The following is an 8,663-nucleotide window of genomic DNA, read 5'->3' as shown; positions in this document are numbered from 1 at the left end:
TCGGCCACATTCATTTTTTTTAAAGTTAGTATAATATAATACATATATATATGTTTTTTTATATAATACAGTACCCGTGTGATGTCATTTATAAATTTTCTAAAACTAAAATATATTGCTTATTAAAAAAAGTGTTTAAATTTATATGTGCATCCTTGTGGAGTAGTGGTCCCTAACGATATCTTTTATGGTCGCAGCCTTCGAGGAAACTATCCAACCACATTGGGACAAAGAAGAAAGAAAAACGAATTTGAAAAAAAGTGTGTGTATGAAAATTTAAATAAAAAACAAATACAAAGAATGATAGAATCAATTTTAAGCAAAGTCTAATTAGTCTTTCGGTCCGGGTTGTGAGATGGATTGGGAACCTTCAATTGGAACGGCTGTTGGATCGTTCAGTGGGAGCAATGGGGTGCATTCATGTCTTTTCAGAGGCCGCATGGACTTGGACTTTTCATATTTCCGTGCCCGTTGTGCTTCTCGAGGAGTCGTATCAGTTATGTTTTCTAAGGATACATTTATTGCGATTTAACGTTTCGGCTGCCTTTCCCCTTTTGTCCCTCTATATTTGTTGGTTCTAGAGGGCATTTCTGGTTTTCTACCCTCTGTAACCGTTTTTGCTTTTTAACTTCTATTCCTTCCCTCGTTTGTTTCATTCTTAGTGCTGTTTCTGACATTCTCCCAGTTTTCGTCATGTTCGTGTGTTTCTTCGATTGGCTTGCTTTGTGCTCTACTTCCTGTTTCTGTGCCTTTTGCTTCCGCGCTCAGTTTTATCAGGTTGGTGTTCTTCTTCCTTGCTTTTACTGTCTTTGTTTATTTTCTTTTGCTTGTATGTATCTGGGCTGAGTTTTTTCTGTTCTGTATGGTAATACTTCTGTCTTGGGGGTAGTGGGTTTACTTTGGAAGGAATGAGCACCGCTGTATTGTAGGCGTAGGTGTGGTGGATAGTAGTGTAAGACTATTTTTCTTGTTGTTTTCCGCCGTGTAGTTTTGTTAGGCTGATAGTGGTGCTCCCCTCTGTTATAGGTATGTCTCGGCGGAGAACTGAGGGTGTAGGTGTTCCGGTGATTCCGGCCGGGGCGTCCCCTCCCTTTATTCCTGGGTAACTAGTGATGTTTGGGAAACACCGTCTCGGATGGCGGAGGCGGATCTTCAGCAACTTCGTGATTAGGGGCTATTTGTGGGGGAGGTGATGCCGAGCGCTAGTATGAGCTTGCCCTCCCCGGGATTGACGAGAGGGTTTGCTATACCAACCTTGACTCGCCGACTGTCCCAGACTCGATGTGGGTGTATAAGGCCATGTTTACTCGGCTCGGCGTGCGGCTCCCCTTTTCGCCTTTTGTTCAGCAGTTGTTAAGCCGATGTTCCGTAGCGCCGTCTCAGCTACACCCGAATAGTTGGGCGGCGGTACGTACCTTCGAGCTTGTGTGTGAGTACCTGGAGCTCCCGTGCTACCGAGTTAGGTACTTACATGTTTCTTTTTTTTTTCTTTTTTCAGTTGAGATGGCTGGTGGTTTGACGTCTTTGGCCAGGCTGAAGGCCGCCATGGATCGGGAAGAAGCATCGGCGGCTTCTCCTTCCACCCCTTCATCTCGTCCTTCCGGGGGTTTTTGGGCTGTTTCGCAAAAGTTGGCCTCAGCTGGGGTTGGGGGTGGCGTCCGCGTTTCTCCGGGTCTTATGGTTTCTTCTGAGGAGGAAGAGGAGGTCGTTATTTCGGCCGCTGAGGCTTCTTGGAAGAGGAGGAGGCAGGAAGAGATCGACAGCGAGAATTTGGAGGAGGAAGGTGTTGTGCCTTCCGTGATGGACCGGAGTTTCGATGCTCCGGCCTTCACTAATCAGTATTTGATGCCTGGCACCGAGGAGTTTTTTAGTGAGTGTGACATGGCCTTCCACGCGAAGTCAGTGTATCGTGCCCTCCTCTGTTCTACTGTTATCGTCCGAAAGGCCGAACCTGGCTCAGGTGGGTCTTTTGGATAAGAAGCTGCGCCAGTCCCAGACTGAGGTGGGAAAGATGAAGGAGCAGCTTGAGGCGTCGGAGACGGCAAGGGAGAAGGCCGTGAAGGCCTCTGAGGATGCTGGGGCCGAGCTGTTGCGTCTTTCTGAGGTTGAGACTTCGCTTTTGTCCCAGTTAGGGGGGGAGCGGAGGAAGGCCTCGGATGCTGAGTCGTAGGCTGCCGTGCTCCTTGCCGAGGTCGACACCTTGAAGGCCGAGGCCGAAGGACTGAGGAAGGAGAGGGTGGAGCTGTTGCCCGATGTGAAGGATGCGATCTCGCGCGACCAAGGAGACCATGAAGGCTCAGGCTCAGGTTCTTGCGCCGGAGGCTGATGTGTCCGTGATGGGGGCTTTCTAGACCGTCCGTGATGGCCTCATCGTCGACCTTGCTGCTTTTCTGTAGTTGTACTTTGGTTTGTTGTACCGGTTTGAAGACTTGTAATTTTTGTTTAAGATTTTGGCCGTTTGGCTGTGTTTTGTGACTCGGATACTTATTTTTTTGAATGATTGTGCTATGGGCCGTTTGGCCCGTTTGCCTTTTTAAGCCATTTTGTCGACTAGTTAAGGATTTTTGTGTAGGCCGTCTAGGCCCTTTTACTTTTAAGCCGTTTGTTTTGGCTTTGTTTGTTGTTCGGGTCGTTTGGACTGTTAGTTTGTAGTCGTGTGAGATTTTTGTGAGGATCGTCGGGGTTCCTCGCTTAGATTGTACGATCGTATATTCGTGGATATCCGTGTGTTTGGGCCTCGGGGGTGATCGGTCCCCGGTGGTGGCCGCGCCGTTTTGCCGTTTTGGGAAGGGCAATGGGGTAAAAAGATAAAGGAAAAAACACTTAAAAAAATATTTAAAATTAGAACTTTGTTAAGGTATTGGGCCTCGTTAAAATCCTCTGATGTGGGCGGAAAAGAGTGCCTGACAATAACATTTTAAATGGAACAAAGCAAGGAAAAGACATGTTTTTGAAGGTAGGGGGCCTACGCGTAGTATCGTCGTAAATTGGCGGCGTTCCAGGTTCTCGAGATCTCGGGTCCGTTAAGTCGTTCGAGCTTGTAGGCTCATTTCCCAATTACTCTCTTGATCCTGTATGGTCCCTCCTAGTTGGGGGTGAGTTTCCTTTTCCCGGGAGTGGGGGCTCCGATATCGTTTCGTCGAAAGACGAGGTCGTTGGGTGAGAACTCTCTTCGGATCACGCCGTTGTTGTATCTCAGCTTAATTTTTTGCTTTAGGGCCAGCTCTCGCATATGGGCTATGGACCTTACTTCGTCCGTGAGGTCCCGTTCTGTGTCTTCGTCGTTGCCCCCAACCGTTCTTCTGGGACTGGGATCTTCGACTTTTACTGGGATGATGGCTTCTACGCCGTATGTCAAGTGGAACGGGATTTCCCCTATGGAGGTCTAGGGATGGTTCGATATGACCAGAGGACCGATCCGAGCTCGTCGGCCCAGAGTCCTTTGGCTTCGTCGAGCCGTTTCTTGAGTCCTTTGACTATTATCTTGTTTGCCGACTCCACTTGCCCATTTGTCTGAGGGTGTTCTACCGAGCTGAAGCACTGGGATATGTGGAGCCCTTCCAGGAATTCCCTGAACTTCTTATCGGCGAACTGGGTTTCGTTGTCCAAGATCACAACCTCAGGGATCCCAAATCGGGTTACTATGTGCCTCAAGAAAATTTTTTGGCACTGAGTCGCCGTGATGAAGGCCAGGGGTTCGGCCTCGATCCATTTGGTGTAGTAGTCGATTGCGACAATGAGGTATCGGAATTGTTCGGGAGCCGTTGGAAAGGGGCCAACGAGGTCGATGCCCCATGTTCCGAATGGTCGGTCTGCTGTGATGGTGCTGAGCTGGTGGGGGCGGCTTGATGGAATTCAGAGTGCATCTGGAATTTGTTGCAGCTTTTTACCAACTGTATGGAGTCCCTGATGACTGAGGGCCAGAAGTATCCAGCTCGGATAATCTTCTGAGCCAAGGTTTTGCCTCCGATGTGGTGGCCGCAGCAACCTTCGTGAATTTTGCGGAGTATGTACTACGTGTCCCTGTGTTCAATGCATTTGAGTAAGGGTTGTGAGAATCCACGTTTGTATAATTGTCCCGCTATTATAGTGTAGTTGGCGGCTTCCCTTTTTATCCGTTTTGCTTCTTTGGGGTCTTCCAGTAATACTCCGTTAAGTATATATTGTCGGATGGGGGAGGTCCACGAATCAAGGCTGGAGACCGGAAGGTTGAAATCGGTTGTGGTCGATACAAAGGGTGTTCTGACGAATTCCTGTATGAGTGACCGATTTCCTTGTCCTGGCTTGGTGCTAGCCAGTTTTGAGAGTAAATCCGCCCTTGCGTTTTGCTCCCTAGTGACGTGTTGGACTGTTACTCGATCAAATTCTGCTGTTAATTCTTTTACCTTGGTTAGGTATTGCTGGAGTAGAGGGTCCCGTGTTTGGTAGGCTCCGTTGATTTGGGAGCTGACTACCTGGGAGTCACTGCAAACCTCCAAATCCTTCGTGCCAACTTCTTTGGCCAGCGTTAGTCCAGCCAGGAGAGCTTCGTACTCCGCTTGGTTGTTGGAGATCGGGAATTCGTATCAAACAGGTTGTTCGATTACGATCCCATTTTGGTTTTCAAGTATCACTCCGGCACTACCGGAGGTGGTGTTAGATGAGCCGTCCATGTGCAACTTCAAAGTTTCGATGGCGGGGTTGCCCAGAGTCATCTCGGCGATGAAGTCTGCCATTGCTTGTGCTTTGATCGCGTTTCGGGATTCGAACCCTATTTGGAATTAGGATAGTTCTATGGACCATGCTAGCATCCTTCCCGTGAGGTCGGGCTTTTGCAGGACTTGCCTGACCGCTTGGTCGGTTCAGACTGTAATGGGGTGAGCTTGGAAGTACTGTCGAAGACGTCGGGAGGCCGTGAAAAGTGTGAAGGTGAGTTTTTCAACTCGAGAGTAGCGTGTCTCCGTGTTTTGGAGGACTTTGCTTATGAACTAGATAGGCCGCTGGGTCTTATTCTCGTCTTCCCGGATAAGCGCTGCCGCAAGTGCCTCTTCTGTTATAGATAGGTATAGGTAGATGACCTCTCCTGTTAGGGGTTTAGCGAGAATGGGTGGTTCTGCTAGTACTTTCTTGAAGTGTTGGAATATCTCTTCGTATTCTGCTTCCCACTTGAAGGGAGTCCCTTTCTTCAGGAGTTTGAAGAAGGGTATCGCCTTCTGGGCCGACGCGCCGAGGAAACGGGATAGGGTGGTTAGTTGGCCGGTCAGTTTTTGGATGTCTTTGAGGTTTTTTGGACTTGCCATTTCGAAGATGGCTCTACACTTCTCGGGGTTTGCCTCTACCCCGCGTTGTGTGATCATGAACCCTAGGAATTTTCGTGCTTCCATTTTGAAGGCACACTTTGTCGGGTTAAGGCGCATTTGGTGCTTCCTCAGGGTGTTCATTACGAGCTCAAGGTCGCTGATGAGTTGCTCTCTGGATTCGGTCTTGGCGAGCATGTCGTCTATGTAGACTTCCAGCTTGGTCCCAAACAGGCTTTGGAATATCTTGTTGACGAGCCTTTGGTAAGTGGCTCCGGCATTTTTCAGGTCGAAGGGCATGACTGTGTAACAGTACGTGCCGTCGGGGGTAATGAAAGCCGTTTTCTCTTTGTTGGTTCGGTGCATGGGTATCTGGATGTACCCGGAGTATGCATCCATGAAGCTGAGGTATTGGTGGCCGAACGCAGCGTTTACCAGCCCGTCGATGTTTGGTAGGGGAAAGGTGTCCTTTGGACAGGCTTTGTTCAAGTCCGTGTAGTCGACGCACATTCGCCACCTTCCGTTGGCTTTCTTGACATACACGACGTTGGCCAACCAGGTCGCATATGGTAGTTCCCGAATGAAGCCTGCCTCGAGGAGGGCCTTAACTTGCTTCCTGACCTCGACGGCTTTGTCAGGTGACATTTTTCGTCTCCTCCGTGTCACAGGTTTGGCTTTAGGGTCCACGGCTAGTCGGTGAGACATTAAATCAGGGTCTATTCCTGGCATGTCGGTGGGGGTGAATGCAAATAGGTTTCTACTTCGTTTTAGGAGGCGTGTAAGCTCTTTCTTAAGGTCGTATGGGAGGTTCCTATTGATGAACATGTACTCCTCTTTGGTTTGCCCTATTTGTAGTTTTTCCATGTCTCCTGGTTCCGGTCTGGGTTGCCCATCTTGTTGGGCATCCAAGTCGGCTAGAAAGATGCCAGCTGCGTCGCGGGATCGTTTCTGCAGAGCCAGGCTGGTGTTGTTGCATTTGACCGCGATTTCCTGGTCTCCGTGGATTGTTCCGATGGAGCCGTCTTTTTGCAATGAACTTCATGAGTAGGAATTTGGTGAAGATGATGGTGGAGAGATCGTTGATTGTTTTTCTTTCGAGGATAACGTTGTAGGCGGTGGAGTCCTGGAGGACCACGAACTCAGATAGGATCGTCTTCCTTTGGTTCCCTGCCCCTATGGTCAGGGGAAGGACGATGGAACCGTCCGACTTGAGGAAGTTGTCTCCGAGTCCAGTTACTCCGTTGCGGTGTGTTTGGAGGCTTTCATTGCGAAGTCCGAGCTTGTCAAAGGCTTCTCTGAAGAGGATGTTAGAATCTGCTCCCATGTCTACCAGTATTCTTCTGACCAGCCCGGTTTCGATCTTTGCCGAGATAACGAAGGGGGCGTCTTCTGCCGAGGTGCCGTATTGGCAGTCCTCGGGAGAGAATGTTATCGCACTTGGTGGTGACTGCTGGGGTTTGGTTTCTAACTGCCAAGATTTTGAGGTCCTTTTTTAGCGCCGATTTCGATTTTCCCGGGGTGTCCTTTCCTGTAATGACGTTCACGATTATGGCCGGGTCTGCCTCTGGGCTTTCCCTGGGGCCTTGTCTCTGTGTTCTAGGGTTGCGTCCTTCTCTCTCTTGTGATATTTCTTTTTCTGTGCGTTTTGGTTCTCTGATGATCTTGGCGAACTCAGGGAGCTTGCCGTCTCGTATAGCTTGTTCCAGGGCGTCTTTTAAGTCGAAACAGTCTTGTGTCCCGTGTCTGTATCCTTGGTGGTAGTTGTAGTATAGGGTTTTGTTGCCGCCCGTTCTTTCCTTGAGTTGTTGGGCCTTCGGGAGGATACCTCGATCTACTTATTGGTGGTATATCTCGGTGATCGGGACTGTTAGAGGGATGTAGTTAGAGAATTTTCTGACTATGGGAGATCGGTTTACGTTTGCTGGTTTGGGATGCTCCTTCTGGTTTTTTCTTGGTGGGGGGGGTATGTCGAGGTGCTGTGCTGCCGTGCTGCCGTTTATTGGTGGCTACGACTTGACTTACCTCTTCGTCGTTTATGTACTCCTTTGCGACGCCCTGAATCTCGTGCATGGTCCACACCGATCTGGAGGTGGCTTGGCTTCCGTTCTCTGTGTGGCGTCCTTTCTTGGCGGTAACCTGGCTTTCAAGTTCCTGTACTCGAAGGCAGAGGTCTTGGATTATCTGGGCGGCCTTGCCTCCTAGGTTTTCAGGAACCCGTGTTTCAATGACTGCGGGGTCGTTTTCTTTGTTTTGCAGAGGGGTAGTCCGGCGAATAGCGCTTGCTATCCTTCCATGGATGTGGGGCGTAGCTTCTTGGTGTTCGGGAGTTGGGCTCCTCGCTTGGGAGTTATTGCGGTGGCTCGAGGATTGCTCTTCGAATACGTCCGCCATTCCGTTGCGACGCAGTAGGATTCCCATAGATGGCGCCAATGTACTAGAAGCCTCCGGTACGGGTTGTGAGATAGATCGGGACCTTCGGTCAGAACGGCTGCTGGATCGTTGGTGGGAGCAATGGGAGGTAGTACCTGCAAAGACACTCCGACGCTCAAGTCAAAATGGATCTAAGAGGTATAAGATGTGAAGAGTGAATGATGTACTTGGGGAGGCATGAGGTCCCCTTTATAGGTGGAGGTAACTTATCTTATCTTATCTTGTTTGACCAAGATAAGGGAGCTGTTTGAATTTGATTGTTGGTTATGGGATTTAGTGGGCCGATTTTGAGCCTTCTAGATGGGAGGCGACCCGACTCGGGAGTGGGGTCGGGAGGTCGTTTCAAGTGGGGATCCATGGACTAGATTCATAACAGTATGCACAAATAAAATAAATCATTTTGATACTATTATTTTCTGAAAAGAGTTATGCTTTTAGGAATAAAAAAAATATCATTTCTTAACTTGTGTGATAAACTGACAATATATAATTAATATTAATATAAATATTTTTACAATGACAATACATAAAATTTAATTTATTAAATTCTTTGTTTTCTTGAGAAAACAATTTATTTTATAAGACAAGTAAATTTTTAAAAATTTGTGATAAATTTATAGTTTTTTAAGAAAAATATCAAATAAACTTTTGAAATAATTTTCTAGCATACTTATAAGTCCTGAGAAAAAAAGAAAAATATGTTCTTGGGAAAGTTTTGCAATGTACTTATAATTATTGAGGAAAAAATCTTTGGAAAATTGCAATAGTAAACTCATATATCTTTAATAGAAGGAATAATTGGCAATTGTGACCATATTGCAATTCTTTAGAGATATATAAATATAGTATTTAATTTTAAACAAAAAGTTTATTTGATGTTTTATTTTCTTTAAAGATTTATTGCAAAAGTTTTTAAGAACAACTACTTGTCATATTACTGAGAAAAGTGAGAAAAGT

This window comes from Arachis ipaensis, chromosome B07 (genome assembly GCF_000816755.2).
Source record: "Arachis ipaensis cultivar K30076 chromosome B07, Araip1.1, whole genome shotgun sequence".
NCBI lineage: Eukaryota > Viridiplantae > Streptophyta > Magnoliopsida > Fabales > Fabaceae > Arachis > Arachis ipaensis.
This window is presented reverse-complemented; position numbering follows the sequence as displayed.